The sequence below is a fragment of the Phyllobates terribilis genome, unplaced genomic scaffold, assembly GCF_046119375.1.
Source record: "Phyllobates terribilis strain yellow unplaced genomic scaffold, ASM4611937v1 Scaffold_2__4_contigs__length_985480577, whole genome shotgun sequence".
NCBI lineage: Eukaryota > Metazoa > Chordata > Amphibia > Anura > Dendrobatidae > Phyllobates > Phyllobates terribilis.
This window is the reverse complement of record NW_027362762.1, coordinates 677,815,125-677,831,634: the sequence shown is the minus strand read 5'-3', so window position 1 is coordinate 677,831,634 and position 16,510 is coordinate 677,815,125.

The window sequence follows — 16,510 nt, the reverse complement described above, 5'->3', positions numbered from 1 at the left end:
TCCCAGTTCTATGACTCCCGTTAAAGCAAAGCTTCAGGTGATAAATGATGGATGAGGTAGTGGCAAAGGAGAAAGAGCAGGAGGAACAGGGACCATTCACATCAATATCAGGCCAGTCAACCAGATATGTCTTGTAGGATATGTTTCTGTAACAAAAGGAGCGGTTCAGCTACACAGTTATAGGGCATACAGTGAGTTCAATGCCTACCAAAAATTTCGAGGCACTCCAATGCCCCTTGGAAATGACATGGAGGTCAGAGGGCCTTAACTAAACCTTTTTTTCCATATATAGCAACTGGGTCTCCTGTGCACTGTTGGCCTAAGCAGTGAATGGAAGGCTTTCCAAAAATTATGAGGAACTGCAATGCCCCTTACAAGAGCCATGCAGTACAGCATATTACAAACATAAGTCCCATTATTGGGGAGTGGGTCTCCCATAGGATTTGCTTATGCCTTCCAAGCAAAAGCTTCCAAAAATTAGGACGGAGCAACTTGCAATGCCCCTTACAAGAGCCATGCAGTACAGCATATTACAAACATAAGTCCCGTTATTGAGGAGTGGGTCTCCCATAGGATTTGCTTATGCCTTCCAAGCAAAAGCTTCCAAAAATTAGGACGGAGCAACTTGCAATGCCCCTTACAAGAGCCATGCAGTACAGCATATTACAAACATATGTCCCATTATTGGGGAGTGGGTCTCCCATAGGATTTGCTTATGCCTTCCAAGCAAAAGCTTCCGAAAATTAGGACGGAGCAACTTGCAATGCCCCTTACAAGAGCCATGCAGTACAGCATATTACAAACATAAGTCCCATTATTGGGGAGTGGGTCTCCCATAGTATTTGCTTATGCCTTCCAAGCAAAAGCTTCCAAAAATTAGGACGGAGCAACTTGCAATGCCCCTTACAAGAACCATGCAGTACAGCATATTACAAACATAAGTCCCATTATTGGGGAGTGGGTCTCCCATAGGATTTGCTTATGCCTTCCAAGCAAAAGCTTCCAAAAATTAGGATGGAGCAACTTGCAATGCCCCTTACAAGAGCCATGCAGTACAGCATATTACAAACATAAGTCCCATTATTGGGGAGTGGGTCTCCCATAGTATTTGCTTATGCCTTCCAAGCAAAAGCCTCCAAAAATTAGGATGGAGCAACTTGCAATGCCCCTTACAAGAGCCATGCAGTACAGCATATTACAAACATAAGTTCCATTATTGGGGAGTGGGTCTCCCATAGTATTTGCTTCTGCCTTCCAAGCAAAAACTTCCAAAAATTAAGATGGAGCAACTTGCAATGCCCCTTACAAGAACCATGCAGTACAGCATATTACAAACATAAGCCCCATTATTGGGGAGTGGGTCTCCCACAGGATTTGCTTATGCCTTCCAAGCAAAGACTTTAAAAAATTAGGACGGAGCAACTTGCAATGCCCCTTACAAGAGCCATGCAGTACAGCATATTACAAACATAACTCCCATTATTGGGGAGTGGGTCTCCCATAGTATTTGCTTATGCCTTCCAAGCAAAAGCTTCCAAAAATTAGGACGGAGCAACTTGCAATGCCCCTTACAAGAACCATGCAGTACAGCATATTACAAACATAAGTCCCATTATTGGGGAGTGGGTCTCCCATAGTATTTGCTTATGCCTTCCAAGCAAAAGCTTCCAAAAATTAGGACGGAGCAACTTGCAATGCCCCTTACAAGAGCCATGCAGTACAGCATATTACAAACATAAGCCCCATTACTGGGGAGTGGGTCTCCCATAGTATTTGCTTATGCCTTCCAAGCAAAAGCTTCCAAAAATTAGGACGGAGCAACTTGCAATTCCCCTTACAAGAGCCATGCAGTACAGCATATTACAAACATAAGTCCCATTATTGGGGAGTGGGTCTCCCATAGGATTTGCTTATGCCGTCCAAGCATAAGCTTCCAAAAATTAGGATGGAGCAACTTGCAATGCCCCTTACAAGAGCCATGCAGTACAGCATATTACAAACATAAGTCCCATTATTGGGGAGTGGGTCTCCCATAGGATTTGCTTATGCCTTCCAAGCAAAAGCTTCCAAAAATTAGGAAGGAGCAACTTGCAATTCCCCTTACAAGAGCCATGCAGTACAGCATATTACAAACATAAGTCCCATTATTGGGGAGTGGGTCTCCCATAGGATTTGCTTATGCCTTCCAAGCAAAAGCTTCCAAAAATTAGGATGGAGCAACTTGCAATGCCCCTTACAAGAGCCATGCAGTACAGCATATTACAAACATAAGTCCCATTATTGGGGAGTGGGTCTCCCATAGGATTTGCTTATGCCTTCCAAGCAAAAGCCTCCAAAAATTAGGACGGAGCAACTTGCAATGCCCCTTACAAGAACCATACAGTACAGCATATTACAAACATAAGTCCCATTATTGGGGAGTGGGTCTCCCATAAGATTTTCTTATGCCTTCCAAGCAAAAGCTTCCAAAAATTAGGACGGAGCAAAATGCAATGCCCCTTACAAGAGCCATGCAGTACAGCATATTGCAAACATAAGTCCCATTATTGGGGAGTGGGTCTCCCATAGTATTTGCTTATGCCTTCCAAGCAAAAGCTTCCAAAAATTAGGACGGAGCAACTTGCAATGCCCCTTACAAGAGCCATGCAGTACAGCATATTACAAACATAAGTCCCATTATTGGGGAGTGGGTCTCCCATAGTATTTGCTTATGCCTTCCAAGCAAAAGCTTCCAAAAATTAGGATGGAGCAACTTGCAATGCCCCTTACAAGAACCATGCAGTACAGCATATTACAAACATAAGTCCCATTATTGGGGAGTGGGTCTCCCATAGGATTTGCTTATGCCTTCCAAGCAAAAGCTTCCAAAAATTAGGACGGAGCAACTTGCAATGCCCCTTACAAGAGCCATGCAGTACAGCATATTACAAATATAAGTCCCATTATTGGGGAGTGGGTCTCCCATAGGATTTGCTTATGCCTTCCAAGCAAAAGCTTCCAAAAATTAGGACGGAGCAACTTGCAATGCCCCTTACAAGAGCCATGCAGTACAGCATATTACAAACATAAGTCCCATTATTGGGGAGTGGGTCTCCCATAGTATTTGCTTATGCCTTCCAAGCAAAAGCTTCCAAAAATTAGGACGGAGCAACTTGCAATGCCCCTTACAAGAGCCATGCAGTACAGCATATTACAAACATAAGTCCCATTATTGGGGAGTGGGTCTCCCATAGGATTTGCTTATGCCTTCCAATCAAAAGCTTCCAAAAATTAGGACGGAGCAACTTGCAATGCCCCTTACAAGAGCCATGCAGTACAGCATATTACAAACATAAGTCCCATTATTGGGGAGTGGGTCTCCCATAGTATTTGCTTATGCCTTCCAAGCAAAAGCTTCCAAAAATTAGGACGGAGCAACTTGCAATGCCCCTTACAAGAGCCATGCAGTACAGCATATTACAAACATAAGTCCCATTATTGGGGAGTGGGTGTCCCATAGTATTTGCTTATGCCTTCCAAGCAAAAGCTTCCAAAAATTAGGACGGAGCAACTTGCAATGCCCCTTACAAGAACCATGCAGTACAGCATATTACAAACATAAGTCCCATTATTGGGGAGTGGGTCTCCCATGGGATTTGCTTATGCCTTCCAAGCAAAAGCTTCCAAAAATTAGGACGGAGCAACTTGCAATGCCCCTTACAAGAGCCATGCAGTACAGCATATTACAAACATAAGCCCCATTATTGGGGAGTGGGTCTCCCACAGTCTTTGCTTATGCCTTCCAAGCAAAAGCTTCCAAAAATTAGGACGGAGCAACTTGCAATGCCCCTTACAAGAACCATGCAGTACAGCATATTATAAACATAACTCCCATTATTGGGGAGTGGGTCTCCCATAGTATTTGCTTATGCCTTCCAAGCAAAAGCTTCCAAAAATTAGGACGGAGCAACTTGCAATGCCCCTTACAAGAACCATGCAGTACAGCATATTACAAACATAAGTCCCATTATTGGGGAGTGGGTCTCCCATAGTATTTGCTTATGCCTTCCAAGCAAAAGCTTCCAAAAATTAGGACGGAGCAACTTGCAATGCCCCTTACAAGAGCCATGCAGTACAGCATATTACAAACATAAGCCCCATTACTGGGGAGTGGGTCTCCCATAGTATTTGCTTATGCCTTCCAAGCAAAAGCTTCCAAAAATTAGGACGGAGCAACTTGCAATTCCCCTTACAAGAGCCATGCAGTACAGCATATTACAAACATAAGTCCCATTATTGGGGAGTGGGTCTCCCATAGGATTTGCTTATGCCGTCCAAGCATAAGCTTCCAAAAATTAGGATGGAGCAACTTGCAATGCCCCTTACAAGAGCCATGCAGTACAGCATATTACAAACATAAGTCCCATTATTGGGGAGTGGGTCTCCCATAGGATTTGCTTATGCCTTCCAAGCAAAATCTTCCAAAAATTAGGAAGGAGCAACTTGCAATTCCCCTTACAAGAGCCATGCAGTACAGCATATTACAAACATAAGTCCCATTATTGGGGAGTGGGTCTCCCATAGGATTTGCTTATGCCTTCCAAGCAAAAGCTTCCAAAAATTAGGATGGAGCAACTTGCAATGCCCCTTACAAGAGCCATGCAGTACAGCATATTACAAACATAAGTCCCATTATTGGGGAGTGGGTCTCCCATAGGATTTGCTTATGCCTTCCAAGCAAAAGCCTCCAAAAATTAGGACGGAGCAACTTGCAATGCCCCTTACAAGAACCATACAGTACAGCATATTACAAACATAAGTCCCATTATTGGGGAGTGGGTCTCCCATAAGATTTTCTTATGCCTTCCAAGCAAAAGCTTCCAAAAATTAGGACGGAGCAAAATGCAATGCCCCTTACAAGAGCCATGCAGTACAGCATATTGCAAACATAAGTCCCATTATTGGGGAGTGGGTCTCCCATAGTATTTGCTTATGCCTTCCAAGCAAAAGCTTCCAAAAATTAGGACGGAGCAACTTGCAATGCCCCTTACAAGAGCCATGCAGTACAGCATATTACAAACATAAGTCCCATTATTGGGGAGTGGGTCTCCCATAGTATTTGCTTATGCCTTCCAAGCAAAAGCTTCCAAAAATTAGGATGGAGCAACTTGCAATGCCCCTTACAAGAACCATGCAGTACAGCATATTACAAACATAAGTCCCATTATTGGGGAGTGGGTCTCCCATAGGATTTGCTTATGCCTTCCAAGCAAAAGCTTCCAAAAATTAGGACGGAGCAACTTGCAATGCCCCTTACAAGAGCCATGCAGTACAGCATATTACAAATATAAGTCCCATTATTGGGGAGTGGGTCTCCCATAGGATTTGCTTATGCCTTCCAAGCAAAAGCTTCCAAAAATTAGGACGGAGCAACTTGCAATGCCCCTTACAAGAGCCATGCAGTACAGCATATTACAAACATAAGTCCCATTATTGGGGAGTGGGTCTCCCATAGTATTTGCTTATGCCTTCCAAGCAAAAGCTTCCAAAAATTAGGACGGAGCAACTTGCAATGCCCCTTACAAGAGCCATGCAGTACAGCATATTACAAACATAAGTCCCATTATTGGGGAGTGGGTCTCCCATAGGATTTGCTTATGCCTTCCAATCAAAAGCTTCCAAAAATTAGGACGGAGCAACTTGCAATGCCCCTTACAAGAGCCATGCAGTACAGCATATTACAAACATAAGTCCCATTATTGGGGAGTGGGTCTCCCATAGTATTTGCTTATGCCTTCCAAGCAAAAGCTTCCAAAAATTAGGACGGAGCAACTTGCAATGCCCCTTACAAGAGCCATGCAGTACAGCATATTACAAACATAAGTCCCATTATTGGGGAGTGGGTGTCCCATAGTATTTGCTTATGCCTTCCAAGCAAAAGCTTCCAAAAATTAGGACGGAGCAACTTGCAATGCCCCTTACAAGAACCATGCAGTACAGCATATTACAAACATAAGTCCCATTATTGGGGAGTGGGTCTCCCATAGGATTTGCTTATGCCTTCCAAGCAAAAGCTTCCAAAAATTAGGACGGAGCAACTTGCAATGCCCCTTACAAGAGCCATGCAGTACAGCATATTACAAACATAAGCCCCATTATTGGGGAGTGGGTCTCCCACAGTCTTTGCTTATGCCTTCCAAGCAAAAGCTGACAAAAATAAGGACGGAGGAACTTGCAATGCTGGCACCCTGGTGGTATAGTGGTGGTGGAGGTTGAGGATAAGGAGAAGAACATAAAACAGCCGAAATGAGGAAGCGTATACCCATGTGTGGGTGTGAAGCGGTGCATGTTAATACACCTCCCGAAATAACACAGTGGATTTGACTTTATGTTACTCTGCTGTCATTTGGTGGTGATGAGAAGTCTGGCCCAATCCAGCCCTTGTTCATTTTGATAAGGTTCAGCTTGTCAGCATTGTCAGTTGACAGGCGAGTGCGCTTATCAGTTATAATTCCCCCAGCGGCACTAAAAACAAGCTCCGATAACACGCTAGCGGCAGGGCAGGCCAGGACCTCCAAGGCGTACAGAGCGAGTTCATCCCAAGTGTCCAGCTTGGATACCCAATAATTAAAAGGCACAGAGGAATCACGGAGGACGCTGGTACTGTCGGCAAGGTACTCCCTCACCATCTTTTGAAACTTTCCACTCCTTGTGAGAGTACCCCGCGCCTCAGGGCCTGTAAGCTGGGCGGGTGTCAGAAATCTGTCCCAGAACGTTGACAGTGTTCCCCTGCCTCTGCTGGATTGGAGTTGCATCTCTCTCGCCTGTACGCCTTGGTTGGGCAACGAACTGTGACCTCTGCCGCTAGCGTGTTCAGATGGGAATTTTTTTAAGAGTTCTGCAGCAAGGGCCTTCTGGTACTGCCCCATTTTTGTAGACCTCTCCACCTCAGGAATAAGAGAGTGAAAGTTCTCCTTGTAGCGGGGGTCTAAAAGTGTCACCAACCAGTAATGACTGTCACCCAACATTTTGACAACGCGAGGGTCACGGTTAAGGCAGCGTAACATAAAGTCAGCCATGCGTGCCAGACTGGTAACGGGCAAGATTTCCGTGTCCTCACCAAGATGACGACTGACCATGCTCTCCTCCTCCTCCTCCTCCCCCCTGTCCTCAGGCCACCCACGATGAACCGACGGTATGACACTTGTACAGGTACTACCGTCTACAGCGCATGATAGCAGCTCCTGTTCTTCCTCCTCCTCCTCCTCTCCCTCATTGTCCCCCAATGCACGTTGGGATGAGATGAGGCTGGGCTGTGTGTAATCGCCCACTACGGCTTCTTGATCCATCTCATCATACTCTGGCTGCAATGCCTCCTCTTTAATTCCCTGCAGAGAGCGTTGCAAAAGACAGACAAGTGGGATGCTGACACTAATGATGGCGTCTTCGCCACTCACCATCTTGGTGGCCTCCTCAATGTTTGTCAGGATGGTACATATGTCAGACATCCAGGTCCACTCCTGAGGTCTTATGTGTGGAGTCTGACCTGAATATCGACAGCCTTGTTGCATCTGGTACTCCACAACTGCTCTCTTCTGCTCACAAATCCTTTGCAACATGTGGAGGGTAGAGTTCCAACGTGTGGGGACATCACACACCAGTCGGTGTGCCGGAATCTGCAAACGCTGCTGTAACACAGCAAGGGCCGTGGAAGCTGTAGCCGACTTGCAAAAATGAGCTGACAGGCGGAGTACTTTCACAAGCAGATCTGGCAACTCGGGGTACGATTTAAGAAACCGCTGAACCACGAGGTTAAGCACATGAGCCAGGCATGGTACGTGTGTGATCTCACCTCGCCTCAGAGCCGCCACCAGGTTACGGCCATTGTCACACACGTCCACGCCGGGATGTAGGTTCAGCGGTCTCAGCCACAGATCTGCCTGCTCTTTCACAGCTGTCCACAACTCACAAGCAGTGTGAGGTTTATCACCTAAGCTTATGAGTTTCAGCACAGCCTGTTGCTGCTTGGCGGAGGCAGTACTGCAGTGCTTCCTGCTTGTAACTGATGTGGTGATATCTGAGATGGAGGCTGAACATGAGGAGGAGGAGGAGGATGATGCGCAGGAGCTATATACTGTGGGGGCAACTATGACTGACATAGGGCCCGCAATCCTCGGTGTGGGGAGGACGTGTTCCGTCCCAAGGTCCGACTGGGTCCCGGCTTCCACTATGTTTACCCAGTGTGCCGTCAGAGAGATGTACCGTCCCTGGCCACAAGCACTTGTCCACGTGTCCGTTGTCAGGTGGACTCTCCCAGTAACTGCGTTGTTGAGGGCACGGCAGATGCTTTGGGACACGTGCTTGTGTAGTGCGGGGATGGCACACCGGGCAAAATAGTGTCGGCTGGGGACCGAGTACTGAGGGACGGCCACCGCCATAAGATTGCGGAAGGATTCCGTCTCCACCAGCCTAAAAGGCAGCATTTCCAATGCAAGCAGTCGTGAAATGTGCGAATTTAGGACTGTGGCCTGTGGGGCGTTAGCTGCGAATTTCCGCTTTCGTTCAAAGGTCTGGGATATGGACAATTGAACGCTGCGGTGGGACGTGGACGTGGACGTTGATGCTGTTTCTTGAGAAACTGCCATAACAAGTGAAGACTGAGAGGAGGGGGCATCTTTACATGCAGTATGGACAGGGGATTGCCTTGCACGCACAACAGGGGGTTCTATTGCATGCACAACAGTGGAAGAAGCAGTGGTGACACCCGCTGACACTGGTCGTGGACCCTGGGTTTCGCCCCACAAAGTCAGGTGCTTTTCTGCCATGTGCCTGATCATGCTGGTGGTGGTCAGGCTAGTAGTTTTGTCACCCCTGCTGATGCTGGCATGGCAGGTGGAACATATGGCCTTTTTGGGGTTATCAGCAGAGTCTTTAAAAAAATTCCAGACTCTGGAAGACCTACCGCTTGTACTGGCAACGTCCCTCGTGTTGGTGTTACGGGGAATGGTTGCCCGCCTTCTGTCTGCGGCCACCACACTGCTTCCTGCCTGTTGGGGTACTCTGCCTCCCTCCCCCTGTGTGCTGCTGGCCTCACTTTGCATGTCCTCCTGCCACGTTGGGTCAGTTACTAGATCATCCACCACCTCCTCCTCTTCCACTTGCGCACCACGATGCTCCTCCTCACTTCCTGGCAATTGTGTCTCGTCATCGTCCACCTCTTGTGACAAATTGCCAGCGTCGACTTCCTGTGGCCGTGGCTGTTCAAATATTTGGGCATCGCTACATGGGAACTCCTCTTCCACCACTTCAAGCGTATCAGGCGAGGGGCACAAATATGGAAATGGACCAGTGAACAGCTCTTCAGAGTGTCCAAGTGTGGGATCAATTGCTGTCTGCCGACACTCGGCATGGTGGGAGGAAGGAGCATCAGGGTGAGGAGGAGTATGCAGTCGAGACTCACGGCTACTAAGAGTTGACCGTGTGGAAGACAGACCGGAGGTTGTGGTGCCCAGGTAACTGGAAGTATTATCTGCTATCCAATTAATAACCTGTTCACACTGATCAGTTCTCAATACTGGTGTTGTTCTGTGCTTCCCTAGTAATTCGGTCAAGAAGTGGGAGCGAGAAGATGTGGCTGTTGGTTGTGGCACATTTTCACCTTGGCCACGGCCCCGTCCTCTGCACGAACCATCACCAGAAAGTCCACTTCCACGTCCCTTGCGCGCCTTGCCCATTGTAAAGGAAGTAAAATAGCTTACACTTGCACTATCAATGGTAAAAGGGTAATAATAAGTAGATTAGAACCGTGGAAGAGGAAAACCACAGTTCTATTTCTCTGGCCTACACCCGACTCTTTTAAACAATCTGAACAATCAGTGAGAAACTATTACTGTTTTTCTTTATGTAAAAAATAGCAAAACCTGAATAATAGAGATTTTTTACCGTGGGATGGCAAAACCACAGTTATTGTTTACTGGGGTATACCAGACTTTTTTAAATATATAGATTTGCGGCTGAACAGTGAGCGACACACTCAAACTGTGTTTTTTTAGATACCAAAGGCCCAGAACTGGATAGTACAGAGATTTGACCCGTGGAACTGCAAAACCACACTGGGATTTGTCGGGCCTACACCAGACTATTTTCAACAGATATATTTTTGTGTCACAACAGTCAGGAGACACTACTGTTTTTCTTTACGGAAAATCTACCAAAACCTGAATAATAGAGATTTTTTACCGTGGGATGGCAAAACCACAGTTATTGTTTACTGGGGTATACCAGGCTTTTTTAAATATATAGATTTGCGGCTGAACAATGAGCGACACACTCAAACTGTTTTTTTTTTAGATACCAAAGGCCCAAAACTGGATAATACAGAGATTTGACCCGTGGAACTGCAAAACCACACTGGGATTTGTCGAGCCTACACCAGACTATTTTCAGCAGATATATTTTTGTGTCACAACAGTCAAGAGACACTAGTACTGTTTTTCTTTATGGAAAATATACCAAAACCTGAATAATAGAGATTTTTTACCGTGGGATGGCAAAACCACAGTTATTGTTTACTGGGGTATACCAGACTTTTTTAAATAGATATATTTGCGGCTGAGCAGTGAGCGACACACTCAAACTGTTTTTTTTTTAGATACAAATGGCCCAAATGTGGATAATACAGAGGTTTGAACCGTGGAAGTGCAAAACAACACTTCTGTTTCTCTAGCCTACACCTGACTATTTTCAACAGATATATTTGTGTCTGAAAAATCAGAGACACGCTTTTTTTTTTTGGGGGGGGGGGACACCAAAAGGTTAATAAGATGGGTATTTGTACAGTGTGAAGGAGGAAAAAAGAAAGAGGATTTAGATGAAAAAAAAAGGATTTTTCCTGTCCCCTGAGACCTGGAGCTAAGTCCAGCAATTTCAGCAACAGGAGCAGCACACAGGACTGTAATGCAGCGTTTGCTGGTATAACCACTGCGTCTCCTATACAGCCTGCCTGCCTGATATCTGGGATGGATATTAGTCCTGAGAAGAACTGTTTGTTTGATCTGGCAGCCTTTACAGACCCTACACTAACTATTTCGCAGTTTATATCTCTCCCTAAATCAGCAGCGCTGTCCCTACACTGTCTGATCCGGAGCGACTGTGTCCAAGATGGCGGCGCCCGGTTTTAAATACTCGAGGTGACGCTGTGCGGCCAGCCAATCACTGTAATGCCCACAACCAACATGGCTGCGGCATTACAGTGACTAGCTGGCAATCCCTGTATGTTCATTGGCTCTGTAAAGAGCGCCAAACATGCAGGGCAGAGACCGGAGCTCCCGCCCGAGTAACCCGGAAATGCTCGGTGCTCGCCGAACATCCCGAGTAGCGTGATGCTCGGGCGAGTACCGAGCAGTGTCGAGCATGTTCGCTCAAAACTAATAACGATGAATTTCACAACGATTGGAATACAATCCTAAGCCAGTGCTCACTGAAACTAATGAAACTTATCATCAAATTTGAGGAGATGAAATTGTGAAAGGTGAAACAGGATATTAAAACGTTACAAATTTCTTTGGATAAACATGTAAAGTCCAAAGAATTCAAACTATATAATGATACATTGAAATCAAACCTTATCAAACTAGAAAATATGATAATGGATGTAAAAAAATCTAAATTTAAAAGGGACATGGAGGATTGTACGCTCAATAAAATCTATGATTGGAAAAACAAACAACCGCATTCTATTTTGAAAAAACGCCAACACAAACGTCCTTTTAAAACAGTAAGAGTCAGTTTTAAAGATTCGCATAACACCTCAGATGCCTCATTTTTTACAACGTCAGATGATTATTCAGATTCCTTAATAGGATCAACAGGAGATGTGCTAAATAACAAACACAGAAAAAATAATGTTTATAATCCATCTGAATTAATTTAATGGGTGTGTAGAAAGCACCGCCACAAAGCAGATATCCCATACGCAGCAAAAGCCGAAATTACTAGATTCTCCTATTTGGAATTCATCAAGTTACATTTAATCAGAGTAACAAATTGAACTTCTGTCTAAAGGATTGGGGTTTTTCACCCACTAATTAATTCGATATCTTCTGAACTATATTGGACACTAATAAACTGGCACGAAATGTAACAATTAAATGTCATTTTGCTGACATAGAGGATACAAGAGAACATATCCCTATCTCTCCTAATCCGGTTGAGGATTATTCTATAAGAACTTTTGAGGAACAACACAGTTTATTGCAACTCAAACTTATTGAGAAAGAATCCTTGACAGATACGACTACATTAAATGCCAATTTTACCATAGGAAACCCTTTTTTAAATCCTTTACAGTCCAGAACATCTGTGTTGGACCAATTTTAAAATCTCAAAGAAAAAAATTAGTAGACTTAAAAAAAAGAAATAACTACTGAAACTACTTCTAAGAATAATCTATCCAATATGGAACTAAAGCCCTAGAAGAATGAAAAAATCAACAAGGATTTACTAAGAAGTCCAGCTGATAAGGGTGGGACTATTGTTGTTATGACTATATAGAAAATTGAATTTGACAGATTTGGGAAACATAGAAGTGTTCTTTGAATTTACTAAAGATCCAACACATAACACAGGTATGCAAAATTTGGGTTTATGAAAATTTTTCAGATCCAATGACTGATTCTGATTCTTATGTTTTCTTATGCTCTGACTTAAAAAAACACCTCTATTTTTAACCATCACATCTGTATTTTGCACAAAACGCGTGTAAATTTACGTACAAGTGAGATGAACAAGAACATTTTTTATTGTAGTCAAAAATGTACACAATATTATATATAAAATTTTATTGAGCATTCATTCTGCAACTTTATTGGAAATTAATTCTTACGCCTTTTCCTTTTCGCTTCAAAGATTCTCTTTATACCTTTTCTCTAGTAAAAGGTCTGCGGATCTTCTCTTTGAAGCATCCAGCAGTAGTCCCCCATCATGCTCACTTTCCATCTACCTCGCTATCGTCGTTCCAATCTTTCTTCTTGCTCTTCGCTAACAGCACCAAGGTTTTCTGGAAAGTAGTCCAAATGGGAATGTAAAAAATGGTACTTCAAATTCATCAGACAACCCAAGGCTTATGTTTCAGCATGTTCTCAATGATGAACTTAAATTTTGGATCTTTGTTGTTACCGAGAAATGTATTCGTGAATTCTTTAAAAGAATCCCAAGCCCTTTTCTCAACAGCTTTCATTTCTGTTTGGAGCAAGTCATCGTTCATGAGTCTCAAATATCCAGACCCACAAAAATGCCTTCCTTCAGTTTTACATAGTTACGTAGTTACATATGTTGAATAAAGACCTAGGTCCATCAAGTTCAACCTTCCTCCACCAATTGTACATTTTGTCACTAATTTAACTACAACCCACAATGTTATGTGTACTGAGGAAATCATCCAGCACTTTTTTAAAAGCTGTTATAGTGTCTGCCATTACTACCTCTTGTGGTCGGCATTCCACAGTCTGACTGCTCTGACTGTAAAGAACCCTTTTCTATTTAGCTGCTGGAATCACCTTTCTTCCACCCATAATGAGTGCCCCCTGGTCCGTAGTATGGTCTTTGGAAGGAACAAGTCATGTGCCAGTACTTTGTACTGACCACACATATATTTGTACATGTAAATGAGATCTCCTCTGAGGCGTCTTTTTTCTAAGCTAAACAAGCTCAACTTTTTCAACCTTTCATCATATGAGAGGCCTTCCATCCCTTGTAATAATCTAGTTGCCTTTGTGCTGACTCTAACCTCTGAATATCCTTTTTAAAATGTGGAGACTAAAACTGGATCCAATATTCTAGATGTGGCCTCTCCAGTGATTAATATAGGGGTAACAGTACATTGGGATTGCGGGATTTTATCTCTCTTTTTATACATCCTAAAATCTTGTATGCTTTTGCGGCTGCTGCTTGACATTGAGTACTGCGGCTCAGCTTACTTGTAACCAGAATACCCAAGTCCTTCTCCTCTTCTGTAGTCCCGAGTATACTCTCATTAGATGTATATGCAGCAGTAGGATTACTCTTTCCTAGGTGCATCACTCTACATTTATCTACATTAAACCTCATCTGCCAAATGTTTGCCCATTCAGACATCTTATCCAGATCGTTTTGCAATATCGTAATGTCAAGATCAGACTTTAATATCCTACATAGTTTGGTGATGTCAGCAAAGACTGACACTTTGCTCTCAATCCTATACTCAAGGTCATTAATAAAGAGGTTAAAAAGAATCGCTCCTAGCACAGATCCCTGCGGTACCCCACTGCTGACTATATCTCATTTATGATGACTCTTTGTTTCCTGTCATTTAGCCAATTCCTTACCCATCTGCATATAGTTCCCCCCAGTCCTTGCTTCTGTAGCTTCAGTATAAAGTTGTTATGTGGTAAGGTATCAAATGCCTTTGCAAAGTCCAGATAAATCACATCAGTCGCTTTACCAACATCCAGATTTGTACTTACTTCCTCATAGAAGACAACATGTTGGTTAGACATGACCTATCTTCCATGAATCCGTGCTGGTTATCATTTATTATATTATTCACTGCAATTTAACTCTGTAAGTTATCTCTTATATTGCCCTCAAAAACTTTGTACACTACTGATGTCAGACTAACCGGGTGGTAGTTACCTGGATCCTTCTTCTTACCTTTCTTAAATATTGGTACCACATCGGCTATCCTCCAATCCTGTGTCATCTCCCCTGTTACAATCGATTCTAAGAATATGATATACAGCAGTCTATTCAATTACTGAGCTCAATTCCCTCAGTATCCATGATGAATGCCATCTGAGCCGGGGGATTTGTCAATGTTTAATTTGCTCAGATGCAGGTGTACTTCATTTTGTTGTTATTATTCAATAAAATTTAGAACTTTTTAAACCTTTTTAGATTTCTTTAGTCCTGCCATTTGTTTGGTCTACTATTGGATTTGCACTTCTTTTTGTGTGAAACTAGTTATATCAGGTGGTGAACTTTGATTTTTGCCTTGTTGAAAGATCCCTGGAACAGATGGTTCTTTGGTGAACATGGATGAAAAGTGCCTGTTTAATATCTCAGCCTTTTCTTTGTCCCCTATAATTGTTTCAGACAGCCCCGGAAACTTGGTACACAGGTACTTAAAAGTCTCTCCTTCTTTCGGTAGATCTTTTACAAACTGCTTCATCAGTCCAAGCTTAAAGTGGAGTGGTGGCAGGAAAACTTTAGTGGGATCAACTAAACTTTCCACAAATATGTTCTTGAGTCAAGGTGGCAAAGATGTTCTTGTTGGCCAACTTTTTGGCTCCAGTGACGAGTCCTCTCCCAGCTGTTCTATTCACACAAAAAGCATGTATCCTCCTTGCTGCCCAAGGAGCAAAGAGAGAACTTTCAGATCACCACCTATTGACCATCCTTGATCCTCATAGTTAAGTTTCTTGAGAATGAAGTCTAAATTCTCATAGCTTTCTTTCAAGTGGGCAGAATGCCCTACAGCCCCTGGAGCATACTTGCTGCCATTGGGCAGTACCACAGCTTTCAGATGTTTTTTTGGATGAATCAATAAAGAGTGTCCACTCGCTCACTTTGTGCTCAATGTTAAATTTTCCCAACAGCCCAGAAAAATCACTGCAATGCACTACAGCACCATCTTGAGAAAAGTATGGAAGGAATTCCTTTTCTCTGCTTCTGTACCATGAAAAAGAATTTTTAACCTAATGACACCAAAATCATCCACCAAAGGTCACCCATAGGGGTCAAAGTATGATGCAAGAAAGACCTATGGAGTCACTGTATGTGAAAAAACTGTACGTGATGGAATTTTTTAGGAGGAAGCCAATGTGGCTAAATAAGGAAGTCAAGAGGGCAATGAAAAACAAAAAAAGGGCTTTCGGTAAACTTAAACAAGAAGGCAGCGAGGAAGCGCTAATATCTTATAGGGAAAAAAACAAAATCTGTAAGAAACAAATAAGAATAGCAAAAGAGGAGACAGAGAGACTAATTGCCAAGGAAAGTAAAACGAATCCCAAACTGTTCTTTAACTATATAAACAGTAAAAGGATTAAAACTGATGGAGTTGGCCCATTGAAAAATAACCTGGGTAAAATCATAGAGAGCGATGAGGGTAAAGCAAACCTACTCAATAGCTTCTTCTCCACTGTTTTCACAAAAGAAAACAATTTATCGGAGGAAATGCAGAGTGATAAAGTAAACCCTCCGCTAAATATCACCCACCTAACCCAGGAGGAAGTTCAGAAACGCCTAAATAATATCAAAATAGACAAGTCACCAGGCCCAGATGACATACACCCCCGGGTACTAAAAGAATTAAGTAATGTGATAGACAGGCCGCTGTATCTTATATTCAAGCACTCTTTATGGACAGGGACTGTCCCACTAGACTGGTGCCAAGCAAATGTGGTACCAATATTCAAAAAGGGGTCTAAAAGTGACCCTGGGAACTATAGACCAGTAAGCTTAACGTCTGTTGTGGGTAAATTGTTTGAAGGATTTC